General features: G+C 43.2%; 1 protein-coding gene across 3 annotated transcripts in view; it reads right to left on the reverse strand.

Annotated features, from left to right (window-relative positions):
• The window catches only part of EZH2 (enhancer of zeste 2 polycomb repressive complex 2 subunit), a 67,929-nt gene extending 49,169 nt beyond the window's left edge, over positions 1 to 18,760 (reverse strand). For 2 of the 3 annotated variants that reach the window (XM_039253902.1, XM_039253899.1), the window contains exon 1: positions 18,629 to 18,760. The gene's annotated coding sequence lies outside the window, so the exon portion shown is untranslated. Of the gene's footprint in view, positions 1 to 17,541; positions 17,693 to 18,628 lie in introns of those variants that run through there. The other variant, XM_039253900.1, reaches the window with a different exon arrangement.
• Positions 18,761 to 19,847: the final 1,087 nt, after the last annotated feature.

Raw genomic sequence — 19,847 nt, forward strand, 5'->3', positions numbered from 1 at the left:
GGAGTGGTCTCCACAGACATGGCCATGGCTTGGAGCCTACTTAGGATTCTCTCTGGCCCTCCCCTGCACAAGCTCACAATCTCTCTCCAAAAAATTAATTAATTAATTAAATGATAAATAGAACAAAACTACATTTAAAAATACTAAAATCCAATGTAAAATGTTAAGCGGTAAAAAAAAATTTTAAATGCACCGATGATTAGAACTATTTGAAAACAAAGTTAAAAGAACAGGCAGCATTTAAGGCAACTGGTACTTTTATAAACTTTAACTTCAAACAAAATTAAGGGGAAAATTCTCATGCATAATTGCATTATTTTATAACTGAGGTAACATTATATTTGAACAATTTAAAAGTGGGGGGGGGGAACTCCATAAAAGCTTTAAGATGAGGTCTACTTAAAATAGATGCACATTTAGGCTGCAGTAATAGAAATACAAAATCTGCACTAAGGAAAGTAATTGTGCTCTGATACACATGCACTGATCAGACAAGCCAAAAGGATTCCATACAATTCAAGTCCAGTTTAGGTGTGCTTAAGACGGTCAGAGAAACAGATAGATCTTTGCCCCAGCAGTGAAGACAGCATTAAGCACATCAAACAGAAAAGAGCATTTGAGTTTAGAGTTTGAACAGAAAGAGGTGTCAATATACATTCACCCATTCAACACATATTTAGTGAACGTCTCTAACACATACTGGGTACTATTAGAGGAACTGAAGACTTAGTAAACAAAACACACAAAAATCTGCAACCCCATGCACTTAAAATCTACTTGGATGGAAATGATCAAAAACAAAGTGAAATGTTTAGTAAGATAGTGTTAAGTGCTCCGAAAGCACCCAAAGACAGGTGTGGTCAGCTGCCCCCCACCCCAAAAAAAAAAACAACAAAAAAATCTGGGCTAAAATACTTAATTTCCCAGTAAAGATTCCCAAATAACTGGATTAAATATCTAGCCAAGGTGATTTCAGTACTCTACAATTCTCCAGTGATCAACACAGCTGGACAGGCTTTTCCACTGACATTAAAGATGGCATTCAAGGGCTGCTAGGTGCCACTGCTCAAGTTAACCACTAGGTCTGATTATCCAGAACCAATAAAAAGTTAATGCACCATTTTCTAAAATATATTTATGCAAATAGCCATTATCTGTGTTAAGTGTTATTAAGCCAAATTAAAGAAACAGATTTATAAACCTGGTCCTGAGGCTACAGCATTCCGTGGTAAGCTCTAATGCTGACTATTCGATTTTAACCAAACAGCATCATTAAATATGTGCTGCTGATCTGACCGTATTTAATTTATAACTCTGCTTTAGTTTTTCCATCAGTTTTTATCTGTACATCTTCAGGGAATACATAAACAAAATTAAAGTCAAGTCAACCCCCAGATTCCATTTAACACTCGAGTTCCAAAAACATATTAGGAAAATGTGGAGCACTGAGGTTATTCAGGAATAAAGTGGTATGTGCTCTGACTGGGTTGACGGCAATGTGAATGGAGAAAAAGATGCCAAGAGACATTCAAAAATTAAAAATCAGATGTACTTACAGGAGAAGGAAAAAGGACAGATCAAAAAAGGTTAAGGCCTTAAGTGAGCCACTTAGATGACAAAGAATGTGGCACTTACAATGCAGATTGAGACATTAATTATTCCCAGGGTTGTCCCCAGCAGAGACAGAATGATGGACTGTTCACAGGAAACATACACACCATTCTTCTCAAGCATCTGGGCTCTAACCGCAGGTATTTAGCATCTTAGAATTACCACCTGAGGGGCACGTGGGTGGCTCAGTCACTTAAGCCTCTGACTTTGGCTCAGGGCATGATCTCACAGTTTGGGAGTTTGAGCCCCGCATGGGGCCCCGTGTAGGGTTCTGTGCTGATAGCCCGAGTGCCTGGAACCTGCTTTTGATTATGTGTCTCCCTCTCCCTCTGTCCTTCCTCTGTTCACACTCTGTCTTGCTCTCTCTGAAAAATAAATTGAAAGGAAGGGAGGAAAGGAAAAGGAAAAGGAAAGGAATTACAACCTGAGAAATTTTTGAGACATCAACTCATTTGGGGCACTTGGGTAGCACAGTAGGTTGAGCATCTGACTTCAGCTCAGGTCAGGATCTCAACAGTCCGTGGGTTCAAGTCCCATGTCAGGCTCCATGCTGACAGTGCAGGACCTGCTTGGGATTCTCTCTGCCTCTTTCTCCCTCACTCACGCGGTCTTTCAAAATAAATAACTTTAAAAAAAAATCAACTCATTTAAAAATAATAGCAAACTTACTACATATCAATTGAAATAACAGCTTCTAGTTAAAAGACTATTTTCGTTTAAAAAGAGTGAGTGGTATGGTTCCACATTTTTGCCAATTTTTAAAATATCTGTCGTAATAGAAGACAGCTGGGTCTTATCTACTTCTGCATTCAGTCTGTTCCACTGTTGTTTTGGTTGACGAATATGAAGAAAATCCATTTCCTAACATGTATTTAGCTAGAAAATGGAAGAGTGAGGAGCCTTTGGAGGTCACTGTGGATCTCATTACACTAAAATTGTTCTACAAAAAAAGGAGCTGCTTGAGCTTACAATCCATCCTAAGTACTTGTCCTCAAGACAACACTATTCTTCATTAAGCAGTGGTCGTTCCTTTTTTTTTTAATTTTTTTTTACATTTATTTATTTGAGAGACAGAGTGAAACAGAGAGAAGGATACAGAGAATCCAAAGCAGGCTCCAGGCTCTGAACAAGCATTCGGCACAGAGCCGGACACGACACGGGGCTCGAACTTGAGCCGAAGTCAGGTGCTCAAGCGACTGAGCCACCCAGGCGCCCCAGCAGCCTTACCATCATCACTCATCTGAGAAATACTGGTCCACTGGGTTATGCAGATTTTCCAGGAACTGACCTATTTCCAAAAATCACATTTGGTAAAGCCACTGAGCTCATCAGAAAAGTCTTTTGCTGGCCAGCTGTCAAGCTCACAGTGACAGATACACGTTTTCCGAAAATTCTAATTTTTGCTTGAAACTTCAAACATTATCATCAGCGACAAATACAGCTGTTGTTTTCCTTGAAAGGCAGGCTCCCCTCACTGAAAAATGTTTGCCAAATACCTGTCTGAATAATCTTAGTTTGTCTGTCAACCCCTCTTTCAAGTAAAAATGTTCTCCCCGAAAAAAGCAGCCAGTGCGGGGTGCACCTCCGTCACGTGGGCACTGGCCCTCGAGACCCGGCCCAGTGTGCTTCGGTCCACAGCACTGTACACACTCCCACCTTGTGCACACGATATGGAAAACATGCACGCTCGGGATCAACGGCTAATAAAATAAGCGATTTTGATTCCGTCTTCGAGGACACTCTCTATAACTGTTTTTTGGTGTTTTGTTTTACTTAGCTCCAAGTGCTAAGGTGCCAGTAGTTTTTACCCACTATTGCTTCTCCACCACAGGTGCATAGGAAGGAAGGAAGCAAGGAAGGAAGAAGCAAGGAAAGAAGGAAGGAAGGAAGGAAGGAAGGAAGGAAGGAAGGAAGGAGGGAAGGAAGGAAAGAAAAAGGCAAATAACATGTTAGTATTATGACAAAGATAACTTTAGAGACCCTCTGAGGTCCACAGACCGTGCTTTGAGAGCAGCCGCCATAAGTATATCCGGACACCATACGAATCGGAAATGCTAACAATCCCTTCCTTTCCATTTGCCGAGCAAAGCATTTAGAATGGACAATATATTCCAACTATATACTTCTAAAAGACACATTTCTAAGAATGAAGGCCCAGAAATCACCATTCCTGCAACTCAAAACAAAAATTCATGTGAAGAATATTTAATGAGAGATACTTGGCCCTGCAAAGCACGGAATCTAAATGGTAGTACGCCACACACCAGTGCCAAGTTAAGAGACTAATGTCTAACAAAATGCATTTCAAAGAAATTGCTTCCTTTCATCCATCTGTCCTACCCTTCACCACTAGAAGAAATCATCAACGGTCATGATCACCTTTCTGACCCTCTAGCCACCTAAAAACAAACTCATCCTACCAACTGCCCTATATACTCTCACGCTTCACCCTAACCCCATAAAAGAAAGATAACATAAAAATCTTGTTCCAGGGACCTTTTAAATTCCTAAGATGCCTCTATTTGTATTTAAAAAGGAGAGAGACGACAAAAATATACAAGTTCACTACTGCTGGACCAAGCAATCCACCCAAACGGAAGAAACTTCCAGAACTTATGTCTGAAGGAATTGGGAAAGAAAGAAAGGAGAGGTATTATCAGCCAGAATTTATGGAGCATTCTGAAAATCTAAATCCTGTGATGCAACAGGCATCTTGGTGCAGGCCACTTGGACATGCAACCAGAGAAGCAAGTACCAGGAACAGCACTTGCGTTGAAGTTTTGAGGAAACAGATGCGCCAGTGACTCAGGAGAGGGAGAAATAAGGGGAAACACATCTTCTTTGTAGCCCTGGCTTAAGTCGTACTAAAAACACACAGTACTGTTAAAAGGCACAGGAAAATTACAGTAACATGGCAATCTTGGCTGAATAGAAAACACTGACTTGATTGTTATAGGGAAAGTGAGAAGACCCTGCACTAATGCATTTTGCACAAAAATAAGATCACTCTCCTCCATCTAGCAGAAGAGTAAACTAAATTCCACGTTCAACACGGAGGCTACAGACCAGCATTCCTGTGTTTATCTGAAAACGCTATCAGCTTACAAAGACGTGTCTTTGGAAAGAAATGGCCATCTAAATTTAAACCAACTGGAGGGGACACCTGGCTGGCTCAGTCAGTGGAGCATCCAACTCTTCATCGCTGGGGTTATGAGTTTGAGTCCACGCTGCACATGCAGATATTACTTTAAAAAAAAAAAAAAAGTTCCATAAATTTAAACCAACTGGAGCACTGAACTACCATAAACACGGTCAAGAAGTTGCTTCAACTTTACAAAAACAGATTAAAGTGATACTCAAAACCTAAAGTTGTCTTTGGGGCACCTAACTGGTTCAGTCGGTGGAGGAAGCAACTCTCTCTTGATCTCTGGGTTATGAGTTTCAGCCCCATCTTGGGTGTAGAGATTACTTAAAAACATCTTAATAAAAAAACTTAAAGCTTTCTTTAAAAACATACTAAATTCTATTTCATAAGCTAAGTTCTCTCCTTTCACTGGGTAAGTACTCAGTTTACAGAGATCCTGCTGGAGAAAAACGAAAGGCAAAAATTATGGATTGGGAACTATGATACACAGCTCATGATTCAAAGACAACAGGAGGTACATATTATTCACATGAGATACATACTATTCAACACTAGTTGATACAAGCAAAAAACATAGGTAAGTCTGATGCCTGATGTTCATTACCAGGAAATCAATTTTAAATCTTGTCTCCCCAATAAGCCAAGATCTAATCAAATTTAACAACATCCACTGAGCAAAATTTTAAGAAACTCAATTCAGGTGGGGCGTCTGGGTGGCTCAGTCGGTTAAGTGTCCAACTTCGGCTCAGGTCATGATCTCACGGTTCGTGGGTTCGAGCCTCCCGTCAGGCTCTGTGCTGACAGCTTGGAGCCTGGAGCCAGCCTGCTTTGGATTCTGTGTCTCCTTCTCGCTCTCTGACCCTCCCCTGGCCATGCATGCGCTCTTTCTCTCTCTCTCTCTCTCTCTCAGAAATAAATATTTTTAAAAAAGATTTTAAAAAAACTCAATTCAATTTGGGGCACCTGGGTGGCTTAGTCGGTTAAGCGTCCGACTTTCGCTTAGGTCAAGATCTCAAAGATAGTGGGTTCGAGCCCCACGTCGGGCTCTGTGCTGACTGCCAGCTCAGAGCCTGGAGCCTGTTTCAGTCTGTGACTCCCTCTCTCTCTGACCCTCCCCTGATCACGCTGTCTCTCTCTCTCTCCTAGAAATAAAACATCAAAAAAATTTTTTTTTAAAAACTCAATTCAGGTAATACAAGGGATCTGCCCACCATTCCAGCCAACAAGTGCAAGAAACAGGGGACAGGAATGTGCTGTTCCCACACAGCCCGCTCCACGGGCCTCTGATGCCACTCTGTTGAGCCACTCAGTGATCTAGCATTCAAGGGCATTATGAGATAGCATTGGCCCTGAAGTGCAAACCAGTAACTCTGTGCTCAAAAGCAAAACAATGATGTCTTCCTTACACAAGAGGGGAGACGGGCTGGTTGGGGCCTAAAAACAAGTATTTATGATATGGTATCTTCTAGAACTTCTCATGGGTAAATGCTGACATACTATCATTGCCTTGCACGCTGTCCTTTTGTCGTAGCCCCCAAATCAGATGAAGTCCCCTCTGTTTTCAGATTTAAAAAAAAAAAAAAAAAAGAAGAAGAAAAATGGACTGGGTGCTTCTGACCACAAAGCCCAAAGCATTTGCAGAACGTCTCAGAATTCCCAGGCAACCTACAAGCTAGTGACCGTTACCTGGCAGTTTCAGCACCTGCGTGTACACCACGGGGCATAAGACATCTGCAAGTGTCATCGCTTCAATCTATGGTCACCAACAGAACTCTTCACTGAGTGACACCATTCAGAAACTCCCCTGGCTCATCTCAGACCTGAAGTTCATTTTCTTACCAGGAGTGATAGTAGTTTGGGGACAAGGTGGAAGTCAAGGAGGGAGGGGTAGTTAGGAGCTACAAACATTTCCGTGGCTTTCCTACACATACGGTTTCTCACAAATGCAACTACACTGTTGAGGTTCCATATTAAGGTACTAGGTAACCTTTCAACATCATGTACAGTGAATGATATTTTTCAGGATCTATTTTACCAAACATATATATTACCTAATTTTTTATCAGTGTAACATCACTTATCACTAGTACTTAATGCCCTGGGACAAATCTCTTTTTCAGCCTCCAAATACCCATGGAAGTGCTATAAAGAATTCATCAATTACAGGAAAACCCGTTATATAATCCCTGCAGTTATCGCCCTGAAATTTCCACAGTAATACGAAGGTTTTGAAGCAGGACAAAAGACTTCCATCCCAGCACATCCGTGTGGCAGAGGAGAAGGAGAGGCCGGGGTGAGCGCCCACCACTCAGGCCTCTGACTGCAAGGCCAGCAAACACAGGACTGTGTGTCTGGCAGTCCAGACTTCAACACTGGTATTTTCACCAGCACAGAAGGTCTCTTTACAGAGGGTAAGGTGGAGAACATCTCACCCTTTATGTGAATAGTCCTAACAGGTGAAGACTGAGGCGACCAATAGTTTGGAGAAATTTTCCTTTCCAGAAAATGTGTATGGTACAGATGGCTACTGGCTATTTGGTTGCATGCTGTTAGCAGGTAACAAGTGACACCAGACAAATGGTGAAGGAAACTATTTTATTTCTTTAAATACAAGAGTAAAGCCTGTAAGAAAAACTGAGGAAAATAGTAACTTTGAACTTGCCAATGCAGTCCTGTGGAGAGAAACTATCTTCATTACACACAATCCTCTCTGAATAGTACTGCACTTCTGATACTTCTATTCAACAAATGTGTGTCAACACCAACTGGCTGTCCTACAATTTAACTCAGTGCTGACACCGGCTACCTGGAGAGAGCATCAGATTCCACGGGTGGAGGGCTCAGTCCCACAAGATTTGTCCCCCACCCTACTTCAGATGCCAACCGCAAGTCCGACTGTCACCTGAGGTGCTTACCAACTAGCTACAGACTGTAGGTGCCCATGATCCCCTTCTTGGGTTCAATTAATTTGCTAGGGCAGCTCCCAAGAACTCAGAGTAACAGTTTCTTTACTAGATTACCAGTGTGTTATAAAAGGAAGTAACTCAGGAAGAGCCAGATGGAAGAGATGCACAGGTAAGGCATGTGGATGCACAGGGCTGCCATGCGGGGGGCGAGGGGGGTGGCGGCAACAATCCCCCACCAACCCAGCTCTCCTAACCCTGTGTTCTGGGTTTCTGTGGAGGCTTCCTTAGGTAAGCAGGACGGAACTCCATCTCCAGCCCCACTCCCTCCCCAGAGGCAGAGGAAAGGGAGGGTCTGAAAGTTCCAGCCCATCTAATCAATCCCAAGAATAGTTCCCCCAGGAACTGGCCCCATCTTTAGGTGCTTTCCACGAGTTACTTCATTTGCACAAACTCAGGCAAGGTTCAAAGGGGTTTGTTGTATCAAGACACCTTTATCACTTAGGAAATTCCAAGCGTTTTAGGTGCTCTGCGCCAGAAACAGGATAAACTGATTTACAAGTCCCAATATACCAATCTGGTTGTTTACAAAGTTAGTTTAGTCAGATACATAATAGTCCTAAAAAGCTTTTAGGTGCTATTATTCCTATAATACAGAGCTCAAAAAAAAAAAAAAAAAAAAAAAAAAAAGGAGGAAAAAAGGGCTTATAATCACCATTAGAGATTTTATGGATTAACTGATAAAAAGAATAAGAGAAATGCCTATCATGTAACAACTCTTGATCGCCTCTGATGGGGATGTGACCTCCCACCCAATGGTTCTCAAACTCTCTAGGGAAACTGCTCTGAGTTAAAAAAAAAAAACCAAGCACCTTGAGTCCCAGTGTTTGAGCTAAAAAGGATCCTAGAGGCAACGAAAGCTAAGGGACTTTGGTCCTCAGAGATGCAGGAGCCAACAAGTTATTTACCCTCCCGAAGCTCCTACACTTCTTTACCTTCGAAACAACTTCCTCTTTGAAGGCACATGGTGAGTCCTCAATAATCACAAGCTGTTCGATTACTTGTCTCCTTTTTTGCAATGAAGATCAAGTCCACAAAAGCTACTTGCTAAGGAGACACAACTGGTTTAATGGCAGAGCCTAGACTAAAGCCAAAGTTCTTTGTACAAAATCCAGCTGCCAGTGGAAGCTGCCCTTTAAAAATACCTTCTTCACAGCAGAACTTGAGCTCTGTTTCAGGCAAATATTCTCCAAAGGCAAAATTACTTACAGGCCAAAATGGGACAGCAACTCCTCATTTCGTTCCTAGCCTGTTCAAGCAACATTTCTGCCATTTAAAAGTCCTTCTTGATTACTCTAGAAGGGTATTTCCCAAACTTTGCTGACCCTCAATACTTTGCATGGTAACATACCTCATAGCACCCACTGGGGGTTTCATAAACAATTTTCCAATTTTTGCTTGTACTATTAAATAATTTGAATATGGAAACATCTTACATCAAAATTTTATAAATAAGGATACTCACATTGCAGCTTCTTTCCACCTGATAATATGACAGTATAATCGTAAAAAAAAATTACGAGGTTCATCCCATTAGAATCTTTAAAGTATTCAAAGGACAGGTATTTCATTTAGCAAATATATGGTGCTGATTCTTCAATAATTAAAATGTGTGATTTTCAACAAAATTCAAAAGATTTTGTTTATGAGGTAGAAGGCAGGTCCTCACTAAACAGTTGTTAATTTTATTATCTGTAGCCACATGGCAGGTACTGGTGCATCTACAAATAAAATACAGTGGACATTTCACTATTGGGCTATGCCATCAAAAACATACAAAAGCTGCTTTCAAAATGACTGAAATTCTTTAACTATTTAAAGAAAATCATCTTATTTTCTTAACTTCGAGGCTTACTTACAAAGCACTTCTCAGACGGTCTTTAGTATCAAAAACAAGAGAGCTAAGATAAAATAGCCATGAAGTTTTATCTTTTTGACACGTTTTTAAAATTCACTAGACATCTTGATGTATGAATTTAGTTCGCGTAACTGCAACTGAGGGATAAAGATCATCCTGAGGTAAATCTGCAGAATTACTACTTTATACTCCTCACTTTTTTCCAGTTTTTCAACCTTTACCTTAATCAACAGCATATTACAGACATAAATTAAAATTTTATAACAGTACCTGACAGTAGGTAACAAAGTTCACTGAGTGATACGTAGTATAGCCATGCAAAACTCACTGGACAGAATCTAGAAGGCTCTGCTTTAGGGACAGGGGTGCTAGTTGCTTCTGAAGAAGCCATCTCCCAAGTTTCCATGGCTGCAATCTTAAATCCATTTCACAGAAACTTTATTTCTATCCACTATGTACAAAACCCTTTTCTACCTTCACCACATAGATGAGTAAAATAATGCTTAAAATAAAGAGGAGAGAGAAACACAAGAGGTGCCCTGTGGTACTGCAGTCTACGCAGGAGATAAGCTATCTGGTTTGGTTGGGAAAGTTGAAGGGTGCTTTGAGCCAAACAAGCTAAACCGTATCTTGAGATGCTAAAATGAAAGGGAAGGCAGAAACAAGACAGAGCACAGACTTTCCACAGGAAACTTCTGGAAACGAGTAAAAAGACAGAGGAAAGGGGTAAGAAAACTACCAAAGGGGATACTAGTGAAGAGAGTTCGGGCCGCTCTGTAGACAGCCTAGCTTCCGGAGTGTCGTACAGCAACGACAGCCAGGGGAGGGCTGAGGGGGCAAGGCCATGACGGGCATGGACCTAGGATGCCAGGAGACACCCAGAGGCTTGCTTTCCCCACACCCTTTACTAAACAAGGAGGAGTGATGGGTTACCTGTATAACGAAGAAAAACTAAAAATTACTGAGGGTAATCTGGCTGTTGAGCGAGAGACAAATCTGATACTCTGCAGAGATAAAACAATCGGATCAGGTATATTTACTCTTAAAACCCATCTGTGTATGTAATAAAAAATTTATCTGTCAAAATCGGGAGACCAAGCTTGCAATCTTATCACGTTTATATACCAGATTCCAAGATGAGGATTACTTTTGATTTACTCTTCATGTTCTCATTTATCCTTTAACTCTAATACCTGAACAGGTCTGAATTATCCAAAATTGAAAATTGACAAAACTACCAAACATTACTTTCAATTTAAAAATTTCTTAAGAAATTTTTAAATTAAAAAATTAAAATTCCCCATGACACACACCTAATACTATTTGCATAAATAGTATCTTTTTCATTTTCATGTTTCTGCAAACACGTAACAGTTTGTTACAGTAAGAACTAAATGAACTGTGGAATAAGGATAAATTCATTTTCAACTAATTTAACTGAACTTAAAATTTTTTAATGTTTTTATTTATTTGTGAGAGAGAGAGAGAGAGACAGAGAGACAGCGTGAGCAGGGGAGGACCAGAGAGAGAGGGAAATACAGAATCTGGAGCAGCCTCCAGGCTCTGAGCCAACTGTCAGCACAGAACCCGACGCAGGGCTCGAACCAAAAACTGAGATCATGACCTGAGCCAAAGTCAGATGCTTAACCGACTGAGCCACCCAAGCGCCCCTAATTTAACCGAATTTACACAATTATTCCTCCAGCATTAACAATACTTAACTTGACATATACATTGATAACACACAAAAATCAAAGCAGAAAACTGAGTAAACGTTTGCAATATATGTATGACAGAATGTGTACCAAGAATATACAAAGACTTCTCACAACTCATTTAGACCAAAAACAGGTTTTTAAGTGGGTAAAAGTTTTGACCAACAAAATGTACACGAGTGGCAATGAGGCAGATGAAAAGATTCAACATCCCTACATTCAGATCCCTACAAACTCTGAATTAAAACCACAATGAGACACCTAACACTTATTAGGGGTCGAAACGCAAAAGACTGGCGACACCCAAGTACACTCAGACCCACGAAGCTGGAACCGGGACCCTTTGTGTAAAATGGCACAGATGTGGGACAAGTCTGGCAGTTTCTTATAAAGTTAAATCAGTTATTTACCATATGACCCAGCAATCCAACTACAATGTATTTACCCAAAAAAAATTTTTAATTTTTTTTTAATGTTTTTTATTTATTTCTAGGAGAGAGAGAGAGAGACAGCGTGAGCAGGGGAGGGTCAGAGAGAGAGAGAGAAACAAAAACTGAAACAGGCTCCAGGCTCTGAGCTGGCAGTCAGCACAGAGCCCGACGCGGGGCTCGAACCCACGAACCGCGAGATCATGACCTAAGCGAAAGTCGGACGCTTAACCGACTAAGCCACCCAGGCGCCCCATTTACCCAAAAAATTTAAAAGATATGTCCACAAAAGACTTACACAAATGGTCATTACAGCTGAATAGCCCCAAAAAAAAAAAAAAAAAACTGGAAATGACTCATGTGTCCACCAACAGGTAAATGAATAAAAAAACAGTATAGTCACACAATGGAATACTCCTCAGAAAGAAGAAACTGCTGAAACAAGCAGCAACAAAGATAAATCTGAAAAACGTGCCAGATTAAAGAAGCTGGTCACTGAAGAATATACACTGTGTAATTCCATTTATATGACACTCTTGAACAAGAGAAATGGGATCAGCAGTAGAGAGGCAAGTGACTGTAAAGAGCATTAAAGAACTCTGAGGACACGAGCGTCACCCCAACAGAGGTGGTGGTGACAGATGTACACATTTGTCAAAACTCTGCAGCCCGTACTCTTCAAACATGTGCATCTTACTGTACATAAATTATATTTCAATGAAGCTGGTTTTTCAAACTAAAAAACATAGCTTTCTAGAAAGCAACTTGACAAGGTCAACTAAAACTTGAAATGTGCATAATCTTGAAACAGCAATTCTCCTTGTATAAAGTTGTCTCACAAACAGTCAAAGATAGAGAAGAAGGTTCTCTTAAGGAGAGAACACAATGTCCATCACAACTGGTTTACTGTGATGACACATTCATAAACTGGGATACTATGTATTCTACTTAACAAAGCAGCCTAATAGCTCAGGCTTGGAAACCGCACACGTTTTCTACGAAGGGCCACAGCGTAAGTATTTTAGGCTTGGCAGGCTACATGCAGTCTCCTTGTGTCTTCTTTTTTGGAAGTCTTGTTACTGTTTCACAACTCTAAGAAATACTAAAATCATTGGCAGTTCACGGGCCCTACCGAAACAAATAAAAAACAAACAAAACCCAGGCTGGGAGTGAGAGATCACAGCTCTGAACATGAAGCGTGCAAATCCAAACGCTTACACTACCGCTACCTAGCCGTTACCCGCGCTCTCCATTTCTTGTTATCACGGTATCTATGCAAAATATATAAAATAAACAGAAGCACTGAACACAGGGCCAAGGACACAGCGGGCACTAAAAAAATATTTGTTATTTTTTAATAAAAAGAGGCCTCTACTGACCTAAAAAAAAAAAAAAAATGTTCAAGAACAAAAGACCTTGATTCCATTCTTGTAAAATATACGTATTAAATGCATATTCATGTGAATACACTGAAAAGTTTGGGTAACTGTCATGGATAGGGAATAGAATTACACAGATCGAGAAAGCTTTCACTTTTTAAGTCTAAATTGTTTCAGTATTTTAAACTGAACGCCTATTCCTTAATCAATAGACATTTCTAACATAAACAAAGCGTATGTAGCACCGTTTTACTTACAGGTCCTCTGCACCTATTTAAACTTGCTAAGTGTTTGGTTCTATTCATGAGAAAGTACGTTAATTCTCAAAATCAATACTGGCACAATAACTAAAAATCAACCATTTAACAATCTGTGCCAGGTGCAGTTCTGGGGGGTTCACAGGTATTAATTCACTCAATCCTCTCAGGAACCTTCAGGGATGAATACTGTCATCAGGATCACCACTTTACAGAGAACTTGGGCATCAAGGAGAACTTGCCCAGGGCACAAACGGGCAGCTCAGGAATTGGATCCCAAACAGAGACTCCAAAGACCACACTTAAACTCAACTGTACTCCTCCCTACACCAAACACTATGACAGCTCTGGCTGAGAAAGAAATCTGCAAAGACATCTTTTAGTTTGTCTAGGACAGCAGACTTTACCTCCCATGCAACTACATATTACCTACTTTTAAATATAACTTTCTGAGGGAGTCAAATAAACTGTCTTCTTGGGACCAACAAGTCTTTAATCATCCAGGAGACCAGCAGATAACATGGAGCAAATAATATGGAATCCAATAATTTAAATTTGGATCCTGACTACAAATCCCTAGCTGGATAACCCTGGACAAATTCTTACGTCTTTTATACCAAAGATTCCTTAACCTATAAAGGTATGTAGAGCGTAATGGTGTCACTGTTGTTTAGTTTTTTCCCATTATAAAATACACACAAAATTTGACATTTTAACAATTTTTAAGTGTATAATTCAGTGGCATTAAGCACATTCAAAATGCTACTTAGGGGCGCCTGGGTGGCTCAGTCGGTTGGGCATCCGACTTCGGCTCAGGTCATGATCTCACAGGTCATGAATTCAAGCCCCGCACTGGGCTCTATGCTGACAGCTCGGAGCCTGGAGCCTGTTTCAGATTCTGTGTCTCCCTCTCTCTCTGACCTTCCTCCTGCTCACGCTGTCTCTGTCTCTCAGAAAGAAATAAAAACATTAAAAAAAAAAATGCTGCTTAACTATCACCACAATCCATGTCCAGAATTTTTCATTATCCCAAACAGAAACTCTGTACCCATTAAACACTAATTCTCCAATTCCCCTCTCCTCTCCACCCCTGGAAACATCTATTCTCCTTTCTCTCTGTGAGTTTGCCGATTCTCAGTATCTCCCATAACTGGAATCACACAATTTTTCTCCTTTTGTGTCTGGCTTATTACACTCCGCATATTTTCAAGGTTCATCAACGCTGTAGATGTGTCAGGATTTCATTCTTTTAACAGCTGAATACTACTCCATTGTAGGCCTATACCTCCTTTTGTTTATCCATTCAGGTTGATGGATGCAGGGTGGTTTTAACAATAATTAAAAATAAAGCGTCTCATGTAAATGCTACCACAGTAAGAAACAAACCAAACCAATCAATGAATAAAGCATCTGGCAAACAGGAGGTGCTTTAATGTCTTTTTTCTTGTTTTTGTCTTTTTCTCTTTTAGTTTTTTTAACGTTTTATTTTTGAGAGAGAGATAGAGACAGCACGAGCAGGGGAGGGTCAGAGAAAGAGACACACAATCTGAAGACAGGCTCCAGGCTCTGACCCTACCCCCCACCCTCCCACCCCTGGCGCAGGGCTCAAACCCACCAACCATGAGATCATGACTTGAGCCAAAGTCAGACGCTTAACCGACTGAGCCATCCAGGCACCCCTGTTTTTGTCATATTTTTGTACTAAGTAGTACTAAAGTGGCAAGATATGAAACTATCTTAGAATTTTATCAGCTATGCCTTTTGAGAGGTTCCCGGATTTGCTCATCTATATTCATCCTATCATTTTAAAAGAATGAAAAGCATCCTAAATGATCTGTGATTACATTTCAATTATTTCATCACTTTAACTAGACGCCTTTCAATTAAAAGACTTACTACTGTCTCCAATACTTTCCCCTCCTTTTATTTTTGTACAAGGACCATCAATACTGACATCAACTCAAATTAAGCAGATGTAATATATGCAAGGTATCCAGACATTCGACAAGCTTCTCTCTAGCTCCCTGAAACAGCAAAGCTAAATACCAACAGAAGACCTAAAGGATACACAATTTTCAATACCTTCAAGTATTATAACTAGGAGAAACCCGGGAACTTATCCACCTTGACGATTATTTTTCATTATAATCACTGCCTCTCAAAGAGGGACAAAAACCCCTTCCAAAGTTCCTCACAACAGAAGTATTAATATACCCTATGTGCTTTGCAAAAAGTTCCTTTGTCAAATTATTTCCCTACATTTTTCACATTTCCTTCATTCAAGTATTAAAGCCTCTCTTTTCTAGCAACTACTGGTATACAAAGAAAAACAAGACAGAGCCTCTGCCTCAAAGGGCTTAGAGTGTAGTGAAGGAGCCAGATGTATAAACAAGTGATTACAATACAATCGGATCCATGCTTTAACCAAAGTATGAACAAAGCCCTGTGGAACAGGAGGGTGGGTGCCTGGGAACCCAGGGAAGGCCTCTAGAAGGTAAAGGTATCGTCTCATCGTGAACCTTTCCCTGAATTTAATGAGTGGTTCCTCTCCACTGAGGCTCTGCTCCAAACTCAAGATTTCACCTGTATCCAGAATCTTTCACAACTCACAGAAAATGTTTTCATCATTTGTACTGACATAAAGACTTCAAGGCAAACCCATAAACCATTTCTAATTGGCCCCTGAATACATTAAACCACTGGAGGAACTTTTCTTGACAGTTTTTAAAAAGCAGATAAACTTTCTTAATCACTATTTACTTAGACCAATACAGAAAGTAATTCACACTCCTTAAGCAGGCCAGCTCAAGGGATGGAAGATATCCTAGAAAAACCTGTGACCTGGAGAAATCCCCATAAAATTTTTGAACGGCCAATACAAAGACAATTACTTATATACATGTATGCAAGGCAAAGCTGGCACAAAAGTATTTTAACTTTTTTTTGCCTAAATCAACAAGTGTTTTTTTTTTTAATCAATGCTACTTAAAACTGATTTGTATACACTCACAATTCAACCAGAAATTAATTAAAACAAAAATTTTAAGCCAACTCCCCAAAATGACTTTTTTTAAAAATCTTGTGGCAAGTTTAAGGATAATAATTACCAATTACAGAATACATAAGGGAAAAACTAGAATTTCTTATCCCAAAAGATCTGCCAAAATCTGCATAACTCACCTCCTAACAATGGACAAGGATTTTTTAATATACAATTATCAGCAACTAAATGTAAACATTTAATAATCTCAACCCTGACAAGTCTGTTCAGTGGGGTCTAACACTGCAAAATACGGATAATAAAGACTTTTACACTGCATGTCTCCCATTTTTATGAAACCATAAAATAGTGGGTGCACATTAGATGTTTCTCAGAACGCATATCAGAAGAGTGCCTATGTGTTTCTCAAATCCTTTTCTTTGAATCTATTCACTTTCCACAAAAATTAGAACTGAAGATGCAGTTTTTCTAAACGTTTCCAAGATTTTAAACATTACATACCCTAATATGCCTCCAAAAAGAGAGGCAGACTTCCTTTTATCTAGAACTAGAATACTATCTATCCCCACCTTAGAGACTATGAAAAAAGAAATCAAAATACATCTTAAGCATTTTCATTTTCTTGCAAATAAAACTATCAACCAACTACCCATGTTTTGAACACCTGTTCATTTTATTCCCAAACACGATCTAATTGCTAATGCTCATAAATGAAGAGTAATGGAAAAATAAACTCCAAAACCCATAAAAGCGTATCCAACTGGAGCAGCGTGAGTTTTTTAAAGGTTTCTAACTGTTGTTCTATGCAATATTACAACGCTGAAAAATTAGGCTGATCATCTTAGAAACCAAGAAAGTAAACTTTGTAGTAAAATATTTTTAAATTCCAAAGGCAGATTTTTATTTCCAAATGAACTTAAGTTCCACAGATCCTGTGTGATCAACAAAGGAAGTTTGGCTTCATCGTGGACAGCACATATTCAATTTCTTAGACAACAAACATTTCTGCATCCAGTCTTTTGTAACTCGCCAACGCTATTGTTCAAGGAAAATAAAACCAATTAATAAGAAATTGCTAGCCATTTCATCTAAACGCGCATTTGTCAAAAGCATTTTATTCTGGTCAACGATTTCTACCCCTCGCCCTCCTTCAACCCCTAGGGATTTGGGGAGTAATCGCTTACTAAATGACAGTTGATTTCGTTAGCACCTGTCGCCATTCTCGGACGCATCGCACAAGTTGGCCAGAACAGCTTGTAAAAAAATTTTTTTTTTCTTTAAGACTATGATTCTTTAGAAAGTGGGGACTCCCTGGGCGGGAGTTCACCAAGTTTCCCAAAATATCGTGCTTCTCAATTTCTCCCGTTTTCAAAAAGTGACCCCGTGGCACGGACTTTCTGGTGGTTGGAAGGGGGTACGCGATGACGCGGGAACTCGACGGAAAGCCCTCCAAACGAACCAAACCAAAAGGGGGGCGAGCAGCTCGACCCTCCCCGAAAACTTAACAGAAAGCCAGACAAGAAGGTGACGGCGGCCCGGGACCGCCCGCCGGGTCCGGAGAGGTCTCAGGCGGCCCCGAGGGGAAACGTCGGATGCGCGGCGACTCCGAGTCCCGTCTCCGCACGCCGTCCCGGCCGCCGCGGCCCCGCCGAGCCTGCGCGCGCGCGGGGAGGGGGCGTGGGGCCGAGCCCGCCCACCCGCGGCCCGGGCTCCCCACGCCCCTCTCCCGCCTGCTGTCAGGCCCGGTGTCACTGGCCCTTCCTCGCGCCGAGCTCCCCCGAGACACAGTCCGTCCTTTGTCTGAGTGCGGACTCGGCGGCGAGGTCCCACCAACTTGTGTGTCCCGTCCCACCCGGGCGCTCCCGCCGCGGCGCTCCACACAAAGGAGACTTGCGCTCCGGCGGCCAGCCCGCCTCGGGCACCGGAGCGCCCCCAGCCCAGCCCCGGCGCCCCGTGAGGGGCGGGCACGCGAGCGGACCCCACCGCACGCCCCCCTCGGGCACCCGCCCCTGCTCCCGCCTCGGGTGTCCGGGGTCCGACACTGCCCGCTCCCGGGGGGCGCGCGGGCCAGCCCCGACCCCCACGGCCCCCTGCCGAGGGGTCTCCTCTCACCCCGCCTCCAAAAGCGGCGCCCGGGAGAGCGGGCTCTGGGCGACACCCGGACGGGCAACGCGGCGGCGGGGATGTCCCGGCGCCGGCGCCGCCGCCGCCGCCGCCCCTCGCCGGGCTCCAGCGCCCCGCCGGCCGGCCGGCCCGACAGCGGCGCGTTACCTGCGCCCCGCGCCCCAGCCCGCGCAGCTCCCGCGCGCCGCTCCCGCGCGCCGCTCCCGCGCGCCTCCACCGCCGCCGCCGCCGCCGCCGGGGCCCCACCGCCTTCTGCGTCCCAGTGGGTGTCGGACGCTCCCGGACAGAGCGCCAAACCCGGCAGCCCAATCGCCATCGCTTTTAGTTGGCCCCCCCTGTCCAACCAAGCGCCGCCCCGATTGGCGGGACGCGAGGCGGGCTCCCGTCCAATCACAGGGCCCGCCGGGCTCGGAGGCGCCGAGCCAGCCCCACGCAGAGGCGCCCGCGGGACTCGGCCGGGCCGGGCGGGCGGCGCGTGCGCGCGGGCGCGGGCGGGCGCTGAGGGACGCGGCTGCCGACTGGAAGCGCCGCGCCGTTTCTTTGTTCTTTCGCCGAACGCACCGCGCCTCTCAGGAAGGCGGCGGGCTTAGCGGGCGGGGACGGGGGCGCCCCCGGAGCTCGGAGCCGGCGCGGGGGGGCGGGAACCGGCCGGAGGGCGGGACGGCGCGCTCGCGGCGCTTGGCGGGAACCGCCGCCTCGGAGTTCCCGGGCCGGAGAGGCGGGGCGGGGCAGAAAGCCAAGTTTGAACCAGTTCAAAACTCGGGGGGTGGTAACGGTTTCAACTGCCGCGCTCTTTTCCCCGCGCGCGGACCGGGGGCCGGCGCGGCCGGCACTGCACTCGGGCGAGGGGCCGCCGGCGCCCAGCGTCCTGCCCGCTACTTCTGGCCGCTGGATCCCGAGGGACTCTGGCCGCCGGAGCCCGCGGTGCCCACCGCCCGAGAGGCCCGGGCGAGGGCGACGTTACAGTTACTTCCCATTCCTCATTCAAGACGCCTGGTTCGGAGCCTTCCAGTGCACGTGTCAGCGTGAAAAATCATTGATCGAGGAGGAGTGTGGCTCGCTTGCCTCCTGCTAATGCCTCTGCAAGGCGTTAGGGTAATTGCAACATTTTTCAATTATTACAGGATGGTCTTGGACCAAAGCTGCGTCGACCCAGAGGGATTAGGAAGAAATCTGTTGAGGACTCATTCTCCCCTTTGGTTTTATCTGTCAATGAAGTTGAGTCCTAACTTGTTTTTAGTTACAGGGGAAAATAATCACCCACGTAAACTGGAATTTCATATTGTGCATTCATTCAGACGGGGTCCACCAAGAACTCTTGAGTTAAAAGCCTAAAAAAAAATCATGCTTGTATTTTTAATTGAGA

The sequence above is a fragment of the Hyaena hyaena genome, unplaced genomic scaffold, assembly GCF_003009895.1.
Source record: "Hyaena hyaena isolate Hyena2069 unplaced genomic scaffold, ASM300989v1 scaffold_471, whole genome shotgun sequence".
Taxonomy (NCBI): Eukaryota; Metazoa; Chordata; class Mammalia; order Carnivora; family Hyaenidae; genus Hyaena; species Hyaena hyaena.